The sequence below is a fragment of the Plectrocnemia conspersa genome, unplaced genomic scaffold (genome assembly GCF_051122295.1).
Source record: "Plectrocnemia conspersa isolate PC_06_02 unplaced genomic scaffold, ASM5112229v1 ptg000001l, whole genome shotgun sequence".
NCBI lineage: Eukaryota > Metazoa > Arthropoda > Insecta > Trichoptera > Polycentropodidae > Plectrocnemia > Plectrocnemia conspersa.
The window spans coordinates 6,579,282-6,603,180 of record NW_028277165.1 but is presented as its reverse complement, the minus strand read 5'-3'; the positions used below and the strand labels follow the sequence as shown (position 1 = coordinate 6,603,180).

General features: G+C 25.8%; 1 protein-coding gene and 1 long non-coding RNA gene across 3 annotated transcripts in view; one reads left to right on the top strand and one right to left on the bottom strand.

The window, feature by feature from the left end:
- LOC148238569 (myosin-IIIb-like) overlaps positions 1-23,899 on the bottom strand; it is a 48,459-nt gene that overhangs the window by 17,696 nt on the left and 6,864 nt on the right. The gene's annotated exons all lie outside the window — the stretch shown is intronic.
- LOC148238570 (uncharacterized) lies at positions 23,187-23,684 on the top strand. The gene is made up of 3 exons (XR_015808997.1): positions 23,187-23,284; positions 23,348-23,462; positions 23,567-23,684. It is a non-coding gene; the product is annotated as an uncharacterized LOC148238570 (long non-coding RNA).

The following is a 23,899-nucleotide window of genomic DNA, read 5'->3' as shown; positions in this document are numbered from 1 at the left end:
TATTTTAGGATCGTGCACATATCTTTAAGGTTTTTAAAGGTTTTTTATTTTTCCAAGATAATAATATGTGTGTTTTGATGTATATTTCACATACATATATTAAGTATATTATATGTATTCATCAGAAAGACTTTTAATACTAAGCATTTATTTTGCTTTATTGATAAGATATATATATATATATATATATATATATATATATATATATATATATATATATATATATATATATATATATATATATATATATATAATAAAAATGTCTACGCCCCATTAATTTTTATGTGCTACGCTAAAAATACGTATATGGTTCCGTTATGTTGTATAACATATAAAAGGGTTTCGTGACTAAATTTAATTGGAAAACGCTGGCGCAGTAAATAAATGTCATTGTTATGGTACGTTATGTTACGTTAAGATAATAATTACTTAATAGTTTTAGGAATTATTAGAAACGTCCCACTAAAAAATCTACAATTAAAAAAACAATAATATTACACATAATTTATTATCTTAGACTATTTATATTATCAATAATAAGAGAATAATTTATAATATTGAGATAACATTTTATTTATATCGTATGCAAGTTTTATCACTTTCCGATTGACCAGTTTTTATATTGCCTATTTTTTTATTATTATTCACCTTTCATTTCTCGTACTTTTCAATGTTTCAATTAATTAAAAAATCTAATTTTATTTATAAAATAACATTTCCTTATATTCAAGTCAATTAATATCGATGACACAATTTAATATCAAATGACGCATTAGAATCAGATTAGAGCTCGTGTCAATAATTACAAAAGTGATGATGGATTGAAATAGCAATGCATCGAATTTAATACTACATAGACATTTATAGAATTTATTATCGACTGTAAACTAATAATTTCAAATTTAACCACTGAATCATAAGATTGCTTTCTAGATCTATTTAACAGCCATATTTATTATCTTCTTTTATGTTCTTATAAAATATGTATATCCATTATAAGATGAAAGTACAGCTTCTTGTTAATGAACCGTAAAATAAATCTGTTTTGCACCTTGGTTAAGCCAGACAGCAATTACCATTAGCACCTTTTGATTGAATGGCTTAATTTCACTTTATTTTAAGTCCATGTTATGAAGAGACGTATATGGCTCATACTATTTATAGCCACTATATTAATTTACTTATTCAAACGCACGTAACAAAAAGCGTTTCTGATTGAATTGAAACTAGCGCCTTCGGCGTTCTGTGGTCATAAAAAAATGACGGCATTCAACTACCATTTACGATAACTATTACTGTACAGTTTACATACAGATAAATAAAAGACGTGGCAATAATCACCATCAAGAATGTGATGAGTGATGATACCAGGTTTTGGTGCCACTACTTAAAATTGCCTTAAAATTGAATAGACGAAGTAAATACTAAAAAATCACTATCATACCTGGCAAATTATCTTGAATATTTTTTTTAATTAAGGAAGTATACATACAACCATTGCTATGGAATATATATTATGGAATTGCTGTTGATTGTGCTGACTTCGTTAGCATTCTGCAACAGAAAATTAAAAAATACTGATTTTTTCAATGAAATGAACATTTATTATGGGCTATTTAAAAAATATGTTAATTGCACGGATTCAACAGCAAATATTGACTCGTTCATCAGCTTCAAACAGAATGGACTTTAGAGCGTTCTGCAAAGAGTATTTCACTATATAGACATTATAAAAAAATACAATAAAATAACTAATAAATAATTTGGGCAACTTCAATACAAATAACTCATTATGAAATATAGGTTTAGATTTGTTTTATAAAAAATGACGCAAATTAGATAGATAAATTGCACACACTCTAAGCTAGTTCTTAATTAGCAGTCAATATAAAAACTTTCAACCCATAAAAAAATTCTGTCTAGATATTTATGGGTTGAAAGTTGAATGTTAATGGTTAAATAAAATATATACGAAGCAAATGAGTACAGAAATCAATCAAAGACACACAGAGACCTTACGACCTTAATTTCACCTGCATATATAATACAAGTATAATGCTAAAGTAATACCAGTGTAACTTCATTTGAATGTCTCGAGTCTCAAACCACCTTGACCCTGGATGAACATATTATACATATGTATGCGCTTATCTAACTACAAAGGTTTCTTTTTAGCGTCATAGAAAAATGTAGTCCATTTGTATTGAATATCCATGTTTTATAACTGTCGTTAGTTTTACAAGGTTTCATGAAGAAATGCCAAATGGGCGAGTCTAGTGTTCTGGGCGGTGGAGCGCGACCGTCGGTTTATCACGTGTTATTAGCTCTCGACCGCCACGTGAGTACACCGGTTCGAATCCCGACATGCGAATCATATAAAGTCAATTCACCAAACATATAATTCATCTTTGCCGGCCAGAGAAACCCGTTAAGACCGATCAGACGAAAGCGTAATACATGCACATGTCGCACCACAAACCAACAATTTCGATAAGCGATATGGAAATACATTAATCAAATGTATAAACATTTATTATCGATTTGATTTTTCCGGAGTATTGTTCTCAGTTATATCGTTTTACCGCATAGATATAGAAAGTGAATTTCTTAGTTATAAACCAAACTAATGATTTTAGACAAAGTGTGAGCTCCAAGATTTTGTATATTTGAGATGCGCTTCATCTTCTGATGAAAGTTGCAGAAAATCAATAATTAAAATAATACTGATATTTAAAAAAGCAATGAACCGGATACATTATGTTGTAACCATGAAATATTTAAGTACTGAGATTCAGAAATATTGAAAGTAAATAGTCAAAAATCTTCATAGAGGTCACAATCCTCAGCATTGAGGGAATGGTATTTGAAAGTGAAATATCATATTGTTTAACACTTGACCTCATTTTATTTTTAGTTATTATCAAAACATTTACATATCAATAACTAATTTGCAGCATAAAGTAACTGAAGGGTTAGTAGTATCAATCTTAAAGAGTTTCATTTTAATTTTAAATTTAATGAAACTCAATAAGACCAGTATTGAAATTAAATTATTGTTTCAATTTTAATAATAAATATATAATAAAAAACGGCCGTTTTTCAAAGCGATTCTATCTCAATTATACCGCGTACTTTCTGATTTAAGCTGTTAAAAGGTTTTCCGCGGTTGTGTCGCATTTTAACAAAGAAACATATTTTTTAAACGGTTAAAATGCTTTATCAGAATTTTAAATTACATTTTTAATGATTATTAACGTAAGTTAATCCCTCAAATAATTACTAAAAATTAGTTTAATTGATAAACCCGATATCACTATATTAAATAAAATTATTTTTGTAGTGATTTTAAAACCACAAATTGTATTTTTTTTAAATATAAAAAAATCATATAAGTCAGCTTCAAATTTTTAAATAAGCACTATTATTTTTTATCAATCATTATGATAGGTATTTTATTGTCAAAGCATAAAAAAAAGTTCAGTGAAATGTAAGGTGTTTACGAAGGTGTACTACAAAGATACATTATTTCGCCTTTGTTTATGTTGTAAATATTCAGTTTTAAGGGATCATATTAAGGTTTTATTGTAATTTTGTAATTCTTATACAGATTAAAGTATTACATTATAATTTTAATATAATCAAATATTCTATATAATTATAATATTGCCTGAAAAGTTACGTTGAGTGATAAATACTCATATTAAGATTAATTTTGAAATGGTGAGATGAATAATGGATGCATGAGATATGATATAGAAGAAGAATTCACTAAAAAGCTATTTTATTGTTAGAGAAGAATATGATAAAGGAAAATTACTTCAATTTTTGTTTTCAATGAAAGCGAAAAAATCAATTTGTGTGAAGATATTATTTTTTTGCAATTTTATTTTGACATTTGAAGTTGATGTGCCAGAGGAGCCTGAATGATTAAGCTGCAAGATAAATGATTAGTTTTATTTTTGACACAAAAACGTTTTTCGGACTTTAAATGTCAAAGCAATTTGAGTACTATCTTTAGTGTTTAGTCGATTTCTGTGCATTGTTTTTATGATCATTATAGTAGAAAATCCATATTCATAAGATATAGATAAGTTGTTGTATAGGCAGTGCCTTTTTTAATATATTTTATTGTTTTTTTAATATTTTGCGGATCTTAACATCCAAAAGATCTACTTTTATTTTTAAGAAGTGTCTTTAAAGATAAAAAGTTTATTATTATTACAGTAAACCATATTTATAATATAAATTTATTTTAAACTATTTTTATTTATATATGTAACTCAAAGAATAGCTAAAAATCGTTCAACAAAAAATAGCTAAAAAAGTTTTCTATCCCTTGTTTTAATTGTTAAGATACATTACTAAAAAAGATAGTTAATTGTTCAGAAATGTTATAGAACTGCAGAATCACAGAAGACTATAAATAACACCTTTAGTTATTTATATGTAAATATAAGATATTTACATATTTATATTTAATTTATTAACTAAAGGGCTATTTACGATAAAAAATTAGCGTGTGCGAAAAACATCCCACAGTTTTATAACGCATTTTCGAAAGCGGTCAATTGTGAAGGTTGTCCATTAAAAGAACTGACCTCTTTGCCTCCTTCATATCAATTGTGTGTACATTAAGCAAAAATAAACAAAAAGTGAAATGATTCGTTCCGAGCTATATTTTTTTGTATAACAATCATTTTTTCATACCAAGGTCCATTACAATTGACAATCGCCGACCTTTCTCTCGATTCTGACTTAGAAAAGAGTGAATAGTGGAGAGCGGTGCAATCAGATTAAGCACCGTTTTATTCGATTCTTAATGGAGGCAAGATTGACATTTAACAAGCGTTTTGAACTGAAGATTTTATGGGATAAAACTAGAATTGAGTAGATGAAGATGGATTCGATTTAGATTTGCTTTTAATTTCTTACTAGTTTTAGAAATGGTTTAGAATAAGATCGAAATCTACTCAACAAATGCATTTCTAACAATGTGTCAAAGTGCTAAGATGGATGTGCTTGTTCATTTCCCTATAAAAAAATCTAAAAAAGACTTCTTAAATCAACTCTAGTTATGATTAAATATTTCTAAAGTAATAATTTAGTTAAAAAGCTTTCTTGTAACATCATGCATTAGCCTTTTATATATAAAAAATTTTATATGTTCGATAGCTATACATAATCAAACTAAGTCATATTAACAATTTAATAAGAATATTATTAAAACAAAACCCTAGATAATATTACCAGCGGTAATAAACTACAATTTTAATAACAGGAGTGCTTGAATAAGTAAAAGTGAAGGGCATATAAAACTAAGTAAAATTTGTGTTTATATCTCATCTAGTTTTATAGAGAACTTTTGCTCTCGAATCGTGAGTATAACGGTCAGTTTCTATAAAATGTTTACATACTATATCCTGACCGTAAACTACACAATTCTAGTTTCGCAAATACCGGTCCCCGTCAAATTACTAACATACGGACCGAATTAGCGGATTACTACGGCCTATATTCGTTACACTAGAAAAAGCAGTACACATTAAATATACGCATGTTTGTATGAACATATGATGTCATTGTGGAGGGAAGTTGAGTGTTTGTGAAGTCGCAAATTGGGAAAAAAATATTACATCTGCGATAACATTGTTGAGTAATACGCAGTGCAGCGTCGAAAACGAGAACGTTTACTCAATAATTAAAATCGTTAGCAAAAAAATCCTTAAAATAAGCAATTATTTCTAATTAATTGTAGATATAAAACATTTTTAGTGTTTATTAAAATACTTTTTCGGCTATAGGAAGGCGAGGCCTTGCGAAAATTACACGCTTGGTAGATTTGCGTTTGCTTAAATAAACCAGTTTAATTTAAATTGTAATTGTGTAAAGTTTTATGCTTTATTAATTTAATATAATTATATATGCTAATAGTTTGTTTTAGTATAATAAACAATAATTAATAAATCATATAACCAATTAAACATAATATTTGTTTCAGATACCTTGAAATTCATTATAAAATACTTAAGGCGCAAGAATTAAATAAAAATATTAAAATGCATTTAAAAAAATATATTAAAACAAATAAATGAATAATCAATACTGGTGCTGCGTCATAGCATATTCAAATTATCTCAAAGATCGGGTTGAACTGTTGAAGATTCACAGTGAATACTCGGCTGGATCAAATCTCACGACCGATATAGAAGCGACGTTTACTCTTAATATTATTTAGATTTGGATTTAATAGTGTAGATAAAAAACTACAAAGTTTAAGAATCGATCCAATATATCTGTAAATATTATACAAACTCTCCTTTTAAACAAACCTCATCCTTTAAATCAACAGCTTTATTAAAATATATCACAATAATTTTACATTTTATTGAATTATGATAGATTTAAAATTATCCTAATATGATACAGTTAATGTAACAAGATTTTTTATTAATATTATGAAGTAGATATATATTTAAAACAGTGTATGTATTTAACTGCTTTATTAAAAAATATTTTTATTTACTCTTCCTGTACATTAGAATCGAAAATATAACTATAACATGCAATTGAGCTCAATTGCGCTGTATAAATGTAACTGTTCATATAATTGTAAACGCATATTTTTTAATACAGAGTTTCTTAATAATTGCTTACTTTCAATAGCATAAATAATTTCTGATTTATCCTCATTATTTTAGTTATAGTCCGCCATATTTATTTTTCTTCCTAAGCCTGGTTTCATTAAAAAAAATCATCTTGTATATCAGCGTTTTTAAACTAACATATGAATAATATTTTTTTAAATGATATTTATGATTTTTTTAAATAATTAGATTAGTTTTTTTTGTGCTTATAAAATTATGTATTTCATTGCATTGATATATTGCCAAGATTCGTTTTAGCACATCGCAAATTTTTTAAGCCCTTGACTCCTAATAATTAATTTTGGATTTTAATTTGATGAATAATGCACTTTTTGGTATGGACTAGAGATGAGTGGGCGAGTGCGTTAATGTAAAATCTGCACTCTCGGCCTTCTATGAGATGCTATATAGTGCATTTGATCAGTATTTTACTCGAAAGCACCATTAAGTCTTTAACGTGACATATTCTCGAATCTCTTTATTTTTTTATTGCTGTGATCGAAGACAGTTTGTAATATTGTCAAAATAAATCGACTAATTTGTATACAAGTCAGTGCAATATTATAATAATAAAAACAGTTCGTTGCATTCATCTTTAATATAATATATACTAGGCAATACATTGAATTTATATTAACATTTTTAATACTTATTAATATTTTCTAAATATAATATTTGTATCTGTATATATATATAATACAAAAAAGAGCTATAGCAATCTTGTGCGATAATTTAAATAAGTGACACTCAAGAGTGTCAAATTATTCGGTTAATTGAAAAATTTAAAACCTACTTTAAAGTCTATAATCAATACAACCGGAGTCTTGACAATAAAAAATATAATCCGCCTCATTTAACAAAAATACAACCTAGTGCACAATATAATTATATGGTACTCCACTTTTACACAATATAATTATATAGCGCTACTTTTTTTGTCTCGTTTGACGAACGAGCGTAATCATATATTAAACTCAAAGTACTGCTAACTAGCCATAAATAAAATATATGTCTTGTAAAATTACTAAATGTGTATTAATTTACCATTTGCGATATGTAATTATAGCTATACTATAAAATTATTTACAACGGGTACACAAACTCTGAATATATTAATTAAACTTTAACACACTGGCACCTAAAAATTTTGAAGACAGAATCAAAGCTTCGTATTGAGAAAATTGGAATAAAAAAACAGTATAAAAAACATTAAATCAAAACAAATTGGGCTTTGATGTGTATCATTTGAAATTATTCACTAAATCATAGAGTAATTTAGAAATGATTATAACAAAAAATCGCTTCGATTGTTAACAATTGATTATAGCAAAAAATTGAAGTATGATTGTTTTTTCGACCTTTAAAAATTACAAAAGCATCAACATTTAATGAATATAATGTATTATTTAACTTTGCAAATATCAATATTTCGTAAGTCAATAGCCATTAATATATTTTCTAGTCTAATGAATTTGCGAATTTGATCAAATCCAACTTTCATTCGAAGTTTCTCAAAATATTACGTGCACATCTTCGACTTTCATCAATTACGTATGCACTTACGTGATAAAAATTTAAGAGCATTACCCAAGTGTCAAAAATATTTTTACGATTCATTTTCGAAATCCGTTTCGTAACGGGCGTATCTTAAATTCGTCTCGTGTCAGCGATCGTCAATCATTTTCTAACTCGACACCGTTTATTTTAACGCAAATCGCCTAGACAGCGTCGCTAATTGTTTCGAATATCATAAGCAATTTCACTTCTATCGTGTTGTTAAACCATTAAGAGACACTCTATTACAAATATTTTTGTAAATTTGTTCAGTTCAATTTTCAATATATTTTATTATTATTAAATACTTATATTAATAGAGCTTAATTTATCAGTAATCATCATCTTAACATCTCATTGTATTCGAAACTCTATGAATAAATTAATTCAAGAAATAAATCAAACTCAAATTAACCATATTTAATTACAATAACAACACGGTATAGTAAATAATTATCAACGTAACAATACACAGGTACTTATGATAGATCATGTGATTAATCTTCTTGCCATGTGAAACCATATGGGGCATATTTATACACATTCTCGAAAAAAGTACCTGCAGTGAAACTGTTACGGCATTTCATTGTTACATTGTTTCCGTGTCTCTCAGCGAGGGTCAACCTTTTTTCAGGGACGCTTTGGAAACTCTGACACGCACATTTAACCGTACTAATAATTTTTAATTATACTGCATATTCTATTATATGCTGGAGCCGTTTTAATTACACTTCATTAGGCGTTGTAGAACAAGCTTTAATTTTTTAGTGTATATTCAATAACACACGCTGAGAGTTTAATTAACGACTTATCTGCCAGTGTGAATGGCTATTATGAGATTATCGTGTGTTAGGAACATGTTCTTGTGAGTATAATTAAAAAGTTTAAATGTAGTGTTATGTAAAATTTTGATTTGATGAAATGTTGCTGTTTGTTATCTTAATTACATTTTAATAAAACTGTGAGCAAATTGCAATTATTTTTACCGGATGAAAATAATTTTATAACATATCAACGATCAATGTTGCGAAATTTTTTAATACTGGTGTAGATTTAATTTCTATTAAAATGTTTTAATTGTATATTTTTTCTACTGCTTCCTGTGAAATGTCAATGTCAATGTTTTTATTATATGTTTAATTTACTATTGCGAACAATAGTAAATGTAATACTTTTTAACAATAAAAGTCCTTCGGAATTGAGTTTGGTATTTTTATTGTATTTGGAAAATTATATATTATTAATCTATGGATATAAAAGGTCTAATAGATTAATATTTCTATCAAAAATTTTAAAACAATACTAAAAAGAGTAGCTTATACAATACACAATAAATAAATTTATTAAATAAAATCAGGTTTAAATTAAAGCAATCACATAATGAACTATGTAGATTATTTTGTATTTATATACTAATCTATTTATATATAAAATACGAAATAATGTAGATAGTTAATAATGTGATAATTTTTGTATTAACTAAATATTATACTTGTGACAAAAAAGACAAATATGTAATAAATAGCAATATTAATTTAAATTTATCGTTCATAAAAATCTTTATGAACGAACTTTGGTGATTTAAAATTGACGCTTATTTTTTTAAAGGTGATCATAAATTATTTTTGCTACACTTAGAAATTGTTTACTTAAAATATTATTTTTAGTTATATTTCGATCTTTTCCTCGTGATAAAATTTATATAATGTATTAAAAACCTAATCGTACACTTTAGTGATTTTATAAGTAGACGCCTACTTTTTTCTATTCCCTTTATTAATCTTGAAAATTTAGATTTTACATTGTAAAGTAGTCCTAAATTATTACTATGTTCATCAGTAGCTTTTAATATTTATAATGTTTTCAATCAATATTTTTTATGATAATAACAAATTTGTAATAAATATTGTTCTTAAAAAAATAATCATATACTTCAGTGATTTTATAAATTTATCCTTTTTTCGATTTCATGTAGTCAACCTAACATTTTATATGTTTAATGGTTCACTTTATAGTAGTTATAAAATACAATTTTGTTAATCATTATATATTATAAACATTTTAGTTATTTTTTATTTATATTTATAAGTCGTACTTTTCTTTGTGTTAAAAAGTGACACATGTATTTATTTTCTTAAAAACCCAATTATAAACTTGTGATTTTGTAATTAACGCCTATTTTACTTTTTTTCATCTAGTAAACGTAATATTTTAGATATTTAGTTGTACCCTTAAAAATAGTTTTAAAATAATATTTCGTTTATTTTTATAATAATAACAATTTGATTATATTCATACATTTTTTCTTTTTGAAAATATGGCAAATATGTTATAATCTTATTTTTTATTTAAACAGTGATTTAATAGGTTGATATTTTATTTAAATTAAATTTAATTAATCTGACATTTTAGATATTTCAGAGTATACTTAAATATCTAAAATGTAATTTCATATTATTTTTATTTCAATATAAATTAAATATTAGGTTGTTATTAGAAGTGAATTAAAATAAAAATGTAATTTTTTTCCACTTTTTAATGCATTTTTTCAAAAAGAAAAAAGTGTGATTAAAAACTGTTATTATTATAATAATAAACGAAATATTATTTTAAAGCGTATTTTTAAATGTAGCATTAAATATTTAAAATATTACGTTTACTAGTAAAATAGGCATTGACTTATAAAATCACTTTTATTTATAATTGTGTGTTTAGGAAAATAAATTTAAATAAATATTGTTATTTAAAATTTATTTAACTTTTTAATACAAAGAAAAGATAAGTTGTTCTAAAATATTTTTTTATTGATTTAATTAAATACTTTATTTTTGGTTTAAAACCGATTTTTCCATTATGACAAAAATTGCAAGCGAGTTTTTTTTAAATTAAGCAGTTTAGATACATTATTTATATTTATAAATCGAGCTTAGGCTTATGACAAAAATATAATAAATAGTCATTTTTAAACGTGATATAAGCTTCTAAAATATTATTAAATATTATTATTTATTTAATTACAATATTTTTTTATTTGTCATTTTTTTTTTGACAAAAATAGCAAATACGTAAAAAAATCATCTCAATATTTATTAAAAAAAAAAATTATAGAAGGACAGAATAGCGTAGTTCGTAACGCCTTAGATTAATAACTCTGAGGTTACGGGTTCGAGCCCCGGCAGTGGCACCCGAATTTTTATTAAAAAAAAAGCGCTTTTATTAAAAAAACCGGCCCTAGCTGCAGTGACGTATATTGGTTATAGATTATATTACACAATAATTTGTAATTATTAATATAGATGTCACCGATTCCCAGACTTTCAGTCTGGTGTTTAATACTTAAATATCCATTATGTCTGATTAACTTTTGATTTGTCCATTGTAACGCATTGGGCTTACGCCTGTCAGGCTACAACGGAAGATGTAATAAAAAAATCATTTTTAATATATTAACGTAATATTGCGTTATTTAAAGTTGCACTTAAAAGTAGCTCTAATATGCTGCAATTAAATGAATTAATGATTTTCAAATAGAAAACCAAATGTTTTTCATTGAAAAAAAAACCATAAACATTAGAATTATATAAAAGTAAGGTTTATAATATATGTAAGTATAATTTTACATCCATATAATTCGTTGTTGTAGTATTATATATTTTATATATATAAAAATATTTTTATGCTTAAAATAATACTGTAAGTAATATAAAAACACATAAATTAAATAGTATTACTTTGTAAATAGTTCTTCAAATATTTTATTAAAGGTAAAAAATACTTATTTATGTAAATAATACACAAACAATTATTTTAGATTGTATAAAATATTTTAAAACATAATACATGAAATATTTAAACTCTTGTTAAGAATTTATTCATAAGCTTTTAAATTTTGCTGTAATTTTTAGGCATTTTAATTTTTATATATGATTCATAAGCTTTTAAAATTATACAATTTGTTGAAAATAAATGTACATAATATAAAAAAAATTAGCGGGTTACTATTAGTGTAATATTTGTGAAACTTTTCGGTTATATTATTCGTGTTAAATATTTTTTAGATATGTAAAAACATACTTATATTTGAATCATAATATAACTGTTTATAAATCATAGTACAGATCATTCAGTTTTTTTAACGAATCATCACAACATATGATAATTGTAAAATAAATACTTAAATAAACGTAATCGACTTGAATTTAGAAATATTGGATATCTTCAACGGTGCTTTTAAGTATTTTTTTCTTAATCATACTATGTATTAAATTAAAGATCTAACTTTAAAAAAAGGTATACGACAAAAAATATATTTATACAAAACATTAAATTTACTTATATAATATAGCGATTTGATTTTTTTAAATATGTAATTTAATATGTATTAAATTTACATAATTAAATAACTTTTGCTTCGCATGTTTAAATATTCGCTAATCATAGTCAAGGGAACACAGCATATTTATATGCAAAAATATTATTAATTAAATTCATAAAAAAAGTTTGAGCATCTCTTCACAGTTCAATTACTCAACATAAATAATACGCACGCGTTTTCACGGATTCGGCGCACAGATAGCAGAAGTTGGAGCGGAAAATAAATTTAATTAAAACGCGTGCGATCAAATACAATGTCCTCAACGAAACCATTGTCCGCACCATTTCGCCATAGAGTTCGCCGCTACAATCAAACAAAAAACTGGAAACGGTGTCACAAATTGGGCGGTCTAGATTCCAGATTGTCGTTACAATTGTCGCGCATTTCAACGGATTTGCATAATCGCAATGGTGAAAACAATTAATCCTATGCTCTCTTTTAAGAATGGCCATTAGCAGTGGCAAAAACATTTCTTTTTGCGAAATAATTCTATATGGAGCATCATCGTGCTGAGTTTATATGTGTGCAGGTGTGTTTTTTTGCAAATTATGTATCACAGTTGCAGGATGTGATTGCGTGACTCTGTGTCATCATACTCATCATTTCCATTTAAACCAGATGATATACATATGTATGTATGTACACATGACAATATGTAATTAGAAAAAATAATCTTGCGTGTATTCGAATTCCCAAACCAAATGATGAATGACACTATACAACGAAACAACGTGCTCGCTAAATAATATTGCTTTTAATACATAGCGTTTCGATTTTAATATTTCATCTAATTAAGTTTCAGTTTATTGAACATATGGCAGCTAAATAACGATATATCATTGTCCATGATAACATCATATAATATAAATGTAACGATCGTTGTATACGGCATGATGCTAGAAAAATAAGATTTAGTCAATGTTATGAAACATTGTTTTTATATATTCAATTTTATTTTTGTATAGCATGAACTGACAAATATGTTATTGTGAAAAATATTTTTTCTAGATTAGTAAATTATTTTATTGTTAATTTAACCAACTTAAGAGAGTTTAAACTAAAAATAAAAATGCATCATAACTGAAAATGCCATGTTAAACAAATACATTACATTAAATTTGGAGATGACACAGTAATACATGGAGATAAGCTATTGATCTTCAAGCACGTAAAAATGCAAATGAGTCAATTAATAAGCTTGCTCAAAAGATAAATATTCGCAAAAAATAAAAATTAGTTGCTACGAAAATATCATTTCCTAGAACAAACCTAACTATTAAAAATAAACCAATATGTATATATAGAGTCACAAAGTACAAATCTTTGCGTATATTGGTGAATGACAAATGGGAAATAAGATAATAGTTAGGGCGTCCGACCAGGGCAGAACCATAACCGGGTACCCGGGTACCCAAACGTTTTTTAAATAACTGAATACGGTTATTTGAATATCAATATAATATTTGATTTCTCCATATGATTTCAAGGTGCAAAATTCTCCGCCTATTCTTCTATTTCACCAAACCCATTTAGAGATTAAGTGGGTAGTGAGAACGGTGTATAAAAAGGGACAGAATATATCTACAGTCCGAAAGTATTGTTTCATAATGTAAGTTTTATGACACATTTCATTTCGGCATCCTCAAATATTTGCCGTTTAACAATGGTAGTATTTGCTCAAAGTACATACGGCATACTCGGGGGACGGTTGTACACAAAAAAAACGACATTTAAGTATATTGTTATTACTTACAGGTAGTGATTTAAGATCGTTTATTATTCATTGGTTGATGTTTATCTCACTAGCAAGAGATGTGAACAGATTTTTTTAATACTGCAATGAAATTTTTACTGATATTACTACTAACATCTGATATGAGAGTATTGGTCAAAGTATATTCAAATCAAATTTTGGTCAATAGGAGAGCGCTAAAACAATCATCATTTCTCAGAAGTCCAAAATCCACGTCAAAAGCAATAAAATCGTGTGAACGCTCGTAACAAGCGTTTCCACTGCGACAGTGCCGACATGATTTTTTTGCTTTTGACGTGGATTTTTGACTTCTGAGAAGGGATAATTGTTTATTGCGCTCTCCTGTTAATTAAAATTTCGTTTAGATATGCTTCAATCGATTCTTATTTATTGTATGGCATAATATTGTTATAAAAGTTTTTAATATGAACGTTAGACAACCACGCCCTTTGAATTTGGCCAAAAAACGCATTATATTTAATGAAATACTATGATACTTAAGAAAATAGCAATATTAAAAAAAACATATTGACTGACTGGCCTACTTTTGCCTTCCCCCCCCCCCCTATCTAAAAAAACTGAAATGTGTGTGTGCATGAATATTTTAATAAATAAAATATTAACAATTATACATTTGTTATATTATAATTTTCTATTCAAACATTTTTAAATACTTTTTTAGCAAAATAAAAAAATCGAAAATATTAGTTTATAATTTTAATTATTACGGTATATAATAGTTGACAAAAATTAACCGGAACAGAACCGGTTAATTTAAGGAAAAATATACGAGAGCCGGTTAATGATTTTAATGCGTATTTGGATGCCCTAACAATAGTCATAACAAATACAACTAATAGCAGATAAAAAATGAAATGACAAAAACACTTTGTTGTTGCCGAAATTGCATAAATTACTATAATTAAATTTCATATTTGTATCGGTTTTTTTATATTTTTCAAATCAATATAAATTATGTTTATTTTCAATTTATAAGCTTGGTCAAAATTTAATTATTAGCAAAAAATATCATTTCATAGATGAAAAGTGAATATTAACAATAAATCAATATAGAGTCACACAGTGCAAATCGTTGAGTATATGGGTGAATAATAAATAGGAAATTAGATAATAGTCATAACAAATACAGCGCATAGCAGACAAAAATGTAATGACAAAAACACTTTGTAATTGCCGAAATTCCATAAATGAATTTCATATTTGTATTGATTTTTAATTTTTTTTTACATCAATATAAATTATGTGTAATTATAAGTTTAGTAGTCTTTTTGGCAACAAAAATAATTAAAATATAAATTTGTACTGATTCAAAGTATAAAATACTTTTTATTATTGTAAAAACTTTACTAATTTATGTACATATTATTAAAAATGTATTTTTCTATTCTATATAACATTATGAATATATTTAAAAAATTATCACTTACTATTCGATATTTTAATTGTTTAAAATAACGAATATTGGAGACTAGAACAGTTATACATTAAACTTACAGATATTTTAAGGTTAGTATGTAAAACTTAATTTAGTTTGTCTGTAAACTGTAAAGAAAATTTAAATCAAACGTCTTTATTTATAATTATTCACACTAATGCTATTCTAAAGATAATAAAAACTCGTTTTTAAATATCTACTATTGAGACTGTAATATATATTTATATATAGGAATTTTTATAGAGAGTAACAATTAATGAGCTATGAAATCGTTACAATAATAAATGCATACACCTATATTTTTACAATAAAAACTTGAATCCAGAACGAGTTGAATATGTAATCTAATCCAATTCTAAAATATATTGAAACCAAGTTTTAAATACTTGTATTCTAACCCATATTAATCTAAAAAAAACTGCTAATATATAATTATAAGAATAATCAATCCAAACTATTTATATCAAATATACTTACATAATTTACTACACACAATTATGCATATTTAACTATCTAACGTTTCCATGTTTTTAATGTACTGTAGCGTAAATTTTACAGTAAAATACTTTGGGATAATTTTTAAAATACATATTTTATTCTATATTCAAGTAATAAATTTTATTATTACAATAATTCATCGCTATGGCACTGCAATCTCTCTCTATTTCACAAATGGGCATTAATTTGCGATAATAAATCAAGACTAATTTGTCCACAATAAATCAACGTACCTACTCGTCAGATGTGATCAACACATACACTTTTACATATCTTTGATCGCATCACGCTTCTGTGGGCTTCTCACACACAACTCAACGAGAAGAAAATGCATTTCAAACAGTGGCAAAAAGGTGTACACGAAGGGAAAAACGAACTGTCATACTCTTAAATAATGTGCATGACCGTGAGAATCGTATCTAAGAACGCGTCTACTATTGCCTTTCTTTTCTAGGTTGATTGCAAAAATGAAGGAAAGAATTTCTTTTTTTTTTGCAGTCTCAGAGGTCAAATCTTTGGAGTGTTTCAAATCGCGACCGAGTCTAAATTTTATTCGGTATAATGATTCGCGATCAGCACGTTGCAATTATACGCGCGATTTCAGATTGTAGCGGTGTTATATAAGATTATATTCGAATTTTATGAACCGATTGATGCAAATTGCAGTCTGTTTGCTCCAGAAATAAGGTCAGATTTAGAATCATAAATAAAATAATAAAACAGTTTTTTATGCTCAATTTTCGGAACGGTTGAACGAACTTGTCGGAATTTTGTCAATAGTATTAATTAATTCATAGCACAATTATACAACGTGCAATACTTGAACATGTAAAATATGATGTAATGTACCAGTAAAGATTTTTTCTCCAGATGCTTCAAATTGATACACTGTAGCCAAAAACAGTTTAGAATTAATATACAGACGGAATAAATAAAAAAAAAGATTTTGATTGTTCACATATATAAATATTAAAATGAGAAATTAACCAAAGTTCATAAATAATCACAGTACAATAAAAAAATAACCTTTTAGGGTTGCTTTTAATTATATTTTATAACAATACTAATACACCAAATATCCGTTGAAAAAAAAACGGATGGTAGTTTAATAAATTACCAAAAGTTTTTATATGTATATTAAATAATTTATTCATAATATAATAATAAACTTAAAAAAAGTATTAATCCAATCCAGAATATTTATAATCAGCTCGAAAATATTGTTGTATTTTATATTATCAGACTATACGTTAATATCGTGAATACAGGTCTTCCATAAATTTAAAATTAAATCATTTTATTATTTTTAATATATTAAGAAAAAACTGCAGCGATTGTTTAATAAACAAATTTAATAAGTCAAAGATTGAAAGATATTTAAATAATCTTAAGTATTTATAACTTATTCTTCAATATAAAATTAAATAAAGATCTACTATCAATATAAAATGAAATACTTGATGATTCTATACACATCAATATAAAATAATATTTTATTTCATTTGCTAACTTTTTTGTTTTTATAATACAACAAACATTTTTTAATATTTATTATGATTTTTTATAATGATGCAAAGAACATAAAAATAATATAAATTTAAATGAATTTTGATAAATTATTATCTATTAAAAGTATAATTAATCTATAACACTGAGTTAAATATAAGTATTATTCTAATCCTAAATATTTACTACCTGATTAATAATATTGCTTGACTTAAAATTTGACTGTGTACTATTGTATATATTAATATAGAGTCACTATATAAAATTACATTTACGTAATTGATTAATGAACTAAATAAAAATAAAAAATATTAAAATAATAATTTCAATTCCCTTTGAACAGTATCGCCGTACATGTACGGCGGTCGATCTTTCACTGTTTTGCGGTACCCCGGTATAAATAATAAATAAAAACATTACACATTATTTATATAATATTTTTTTAAATTCAATTTGCTATTTAAAATAATATTAATAAATTAATATTGATTTAAAAAAAAGATTGAAAGCATATAATTTGATATAAAAAAATCTGCAAAACCCAAAAAATATATAAAATATATGTACAATAAATTAGCAAAATGTAATAATAGAAAAGTGTCATTAGCAAAATGTAATAATAGAAAACACTCATACAAAAAAGTAGTAAAATAAATTAAAGAAATTACACGTTGAGAAACACTGATTTTTTCTGTAATTGACTAGTTTATTTAATTAACGATTTAATGTTTTCATGAACGAGAACGGATTGTTCCAACTTTATGCAACTTTCTGCATAGCATATATATTTTTAAAAATACAATATAAGACTTTGGAATGGTGGGTAATAAAAAAATTCTGCATCAATTCACATGCATGAAGCAATACAGAAAAGATTAGAACCATATTCGATTAGTGCTAAATGTTTTAAAAAATATTGTGAAAATTAACAAATTTAAGTTGTCATCGAACGAAGCCGGGTATCACAGCTAGCTTACGTTACAATTAGTTCACTAGTTTTGATTTATGACATACATTAATTTGAATTAAATTACATTAAAATTAAAATAATATTTTTAGTTAGTTATTATACTATATTTTATTCAAGTAATATTTTATAATAATAAACGAAGCTACGTATCATTACTCCCTGTGCTTGAATTTTACCACAAAACAACCGTTAAGCGTTTTATTTGCATAAATATTGATATTATAATATAGTTCGTCTTACTGACTGCTCGATAAAACTGTTATTTTTCTTTCAGCCGGCAATTAAACCGATCACAACGTTAACAGTAACTGACACATGACCACAGTTTGTGGATCGTGGGATATTTCACTGCATTTCCCTTATAATTAACTCTACATAAACCATTAAATAAAATGATAGTTTATAAAAATAATAATTAATTATCATTATCAAACGGAACGTGCATTGTTTAATAATTAAAAAAATATTTTGCATTGTATTTTTTACTTTAGAAAATTCCGGTATGGAAATGTTTATGAGGGATTATTATTATATTATTATTTATAAGACGTGTGAACTTTTTTTACGCGTGGCCATGAAAACGTTAACAATAAAAATGTATTCTTTTCACGGTTAAAATTAACGACGCGGCGTTAAAACGATGATTACACTTAAATATTTTTTATACAGAATAAGAAAACATTTACAATATAGATATAACATCAAAGCCGACATTCTCCGATTTTTGTGACGAGTTAGAATTTATAAATAAAATTTTAATAAATTATCAAATAGGTAATAGTGCTTTCGTACATTTTTTTTATTTTCTTATTTTTTCAATGCTATTTACATCACATCCACAATGAATTCAATCTCGTGTTCGTATCCTTTTAAAAGCACTCGAGCGTACATTTCCCGTACGTCGAATTTGCATTCTACGCCTAATAGTAATCGGAAACCGAACCCACCTATCCCCGTATAGTTGTGTTTAACCATTGGAAATCGAGCGGTTATACAGTTAACATATAGCGTGTGATATATAACCACAACAACTGCCTATCAATACACTTGACAGATTAACATATCATAATGATATTAGAGTCATGTCATTGATAAATTAGGGATATGTATGTAAAAACTAACTTTTTTCTACATCGTATTCCATTTATGAACCTAGCAGTAACCATATGGTTAAGATAGTTATATACTTAATTTTATCAGAGTATTTTTTTTAGAGATATGTATGTTTTTTATATATGTACTCTCTAATAAATAAATAATCGATATTTTAAGACTTCGACTTTAGATTTTTTCTTGGTTCTTTATCATTTTCCTCTAAATATTCTCATCGATTGTAAGTTACAGATTTAATGAATTAACTTTTTAATATATGTTCCTTAAAGCGTGAGACATTACCACGATGGATTTGTAGCTTACGATGAAAAATAAATAGTCTACAAAAATGTGACATTTAAAAACTGTGCTAACATGAACGTTTCCAGATCAAAAAAGTATACTTTATGTAAAGAGAAGTATAGATTTTAACCTAATATTTAAAGCTGAAGGTTTACAAAATTATACATCACCTTTATAAGTTAAATATGAACCGAATAGTAATAATAGAATAAATAAGTTTCTATTATAGATTAACCGAAACTTATTTAAGTGTTGTTGCAATACTCATACACACATAGCTGAAATGCAAATGTGTTATAACAGTAGATTTAAAATATTAATAATATAGTGACATTCGGATTTCTTCATATCGTCAACAGCTTTGTTATTGCACTTATATTTAAATCCAATTTTTCAACGACAATTGGTTAACTTTAAACCATTATTTATTTCAGTATAAAATGCAGTTATCGGTGAACGTAAATTAATGAAACCTTCTTATAGAACAAATCGAGGTCGTTCCCAATCGAAACTCGGAAAAGGAAACGCTTATCTCGAGAGTGCAGCGTCGAGAAGGAGATGAAAACAAGAAGAATATCCGGAAAGACTGCTTGCTCTGACAGAAGACAGTAAGTCTCGAGAGTGAAAAAGCCGGTTTCGCTTTGCGATATTCGCAATGTGCGATTGTTCGTAACACGAATACGTCAATTAAGATCATCTTTTGCCATTAGCCGGAAACTTTTTCACATTTTCTCATATTATGGCTGCGAAACGTGTCTCTCATTATGTCTCAATGTGTGACGCTTCGATATACGTACTATCTATACCGGAGGAGAAAAAAAACTTTGATATATGCAAGGTGGTAATTATTGAGAAAATATACGGCAGACGCTTCTCGAACGTGAGATGTTATTGTTTATTATTGATAATTTAAAATAATAAGGCACGAAAATCAATTTTGATGAAATGTTCGAAAAATATAATGTTCACGAATTCATGTTCCTAGATAAATAGTGTGAAAAAGATTGGTTTGATTTAATCTATAGCACGAAATTCTATTAAATTTTGTGATGATGAAAATATATAATACATTGAATCACGTATGAGGTAAAAAAATTGAAAAATAAATTAACTACTCTATAAAATAGAAGTGTTACTTTAACACATAAAATAAATACACATAATGATCAAGAAAATAAATAACTTTTACAAATTATACTCATAAAAATAATTGGTTAGATAGTCTAAAACATTTATTTAAACCTACAATTGAGTATGAGTATTCAAGAATCTGGGCGTTATTTCTATATCAATTATTGTCGGTTATGTTTATATACATACATTGTCGGTTTATGTACTGATTTTTTAACTGTTAAATATAAGAAAATAACTTCAAATAAACGACTTTCCAAACATCGATATAATTCGAAATCATAGAAATTGTCTATAAAATAAGTCGTTCCTAATATTATAAATTGACTAAACCAAAAACGATTTAAGTTTAAATTCACTCGTGGAGATTACATACTTTCACTCTAATATTGAATTATAGTTAAATCAAATATGTTAGAATTATGATAATAATATGGTATTAGATTTGTACTACATTTTACTTACATTAATATAATAAAAACGTTATTATTAAAATATTATTATTATTTTGTCTGTTAAGCTACACGAGAATAGTGTTTTTTTAAATATAATATAAAATTTACTATAAAACTATTAAATAACAGTCAACATTTTATTTTAAGATATATATTGAATATAACATAATAACCATAGTTATCTTTTTTACTAGCACAGTTACGTATATTGTTAACGTAACACGTTACAAAAACTGCTTTGTCAAAACTGAACTTCTTTGAGGTTATTTAAGGTCAAATATTTATATAATACATTGAGCTAACACAAAAGAGTATTTCTCAATATATTTGTCTGTTTGTAACTTAACTATTAAATTTAGTATTAAAAATCCATGGTTAGAAATCGAAGCTAAGGCGCAAAGGCGAGTTTAATTTTGCAACTTATCATTCTAAAGATTAAGTTAAATATAAATTACAAATACCAGACCCTCAACTATTTGCTTTTTAAATATTATTTATGTTTCGTTCTGATTTTTTAAAATATATTTTAAAATGTAATGGTTCAAATTAGACATTATTATTTAGGATTTTTAATGATAGTTAAAATGGTTCAATCTATAAAAAACTACTAAGCATTTTAATTCATTTGAAAATAGGTTTACAACTTGGTTAAATATTTCTAGCAAAAAAATATTTTATATTATTTAAACTTAGATATTTAATGATAAAACTAAATATTGTATGTCATTGAAAAATAGGTTCAAAACTTAGCTAGATAAAAATAAAACTAAACATTGTACAGTAAAATCTCAGTATAGCGAAGCTCATTAGATCAAAGAAAAAATTTCGTTATACTGAAAATTCGTTATATTAAATGTAAGGAAGATGATATATTTTATTTTTAATTACCATATTACTATAATAATCTAAAAATATTTGAAATCAAAAAGTAAAAAAATATATTTTTAAGGTTGAAGATATGTTTTTTTTTGAAGCGAAATTTTAAAATTTTTTTAAAAAATATTAATTTAAATTGGCAACGTTCGCCCAAATTTAATTTCACTTTTTTCTGTATGGATAAGCTAATACAAATCCACATTATTTATATTATATTTAAAATCTCTTTTGAACTAAATATATTTTTTTACAGTTATAAAAATATTTATTTTAGAAATTGATGATTTTTCTACATATTTTGATATGTGTTTTACAATTTGAATCGATAAAATCAATTGCGTCATTCGTTCTCAAGCACGCTCAAAATCCCCGAATGTCATGACAACTCTTGCCATCTGTCAAGCGCACAACACGCGCAGGTTAGTACAATTAAATAAACAGTGAAATATGTCATAATCACAGCATAATCAAGTGTTAAATAAAGATGATTCAAAATGGTGTAGAACTTGGAATTATAGACAAAATAAATAAAACTAAATGAAGTGTTTGGTTATATGAATAATATATCACGGTTATTCTAACAAAATTACTATTCGACCTTCTAGGATCAAACTGCTGTGATTTGGCAATTTAAGATATAAATATCAAAGTTAATTAAACATATTACAATGGTAGTAATAATGAAAAATCTCATATTAGTGTAAACAAAAAGTTACATTTTACCCACCATATAGTATCGTTTACAGTTAATTTTCGGAAGCTTTGAAACATCTAATAACATTTACATAAGTCAAACAATTAAAATATGACGTACAACTATGATGCCAGCTACGTTTTACATTCTCTATGGTAACTTCTATTAATTTTGTTCTTCAGTTGTGGTTAAAATTTAATTTATGGATTATATGATATTAGTAGTAATAACGTGTTCAATGTTTAAAATTATTTTTCAGAAGCAATGATGGAACAATTTGATGACCTATATGGCTACAACGTAGAATTGGTATATATAAACAAATAGTGAATCTTCTCACATTGAAATCACTGTCACAAGCATTATCTTTTTATAAATGACATATTGATTATTGTTTAAAATTATTTTTCAGAAGCAATGATGGAACAATTTGATGACCTATATGGCTACAACGTAGAATTGGTATATATAAACAAATAGTGAATCTTCTCACATTGAAATCACTGTCACAAGCATTATCTTTTTATAAATGACATACTACATACGTTTGATGTAACTAAATATCCTGAATTTGTCTGTTCCAAAAGAGAAA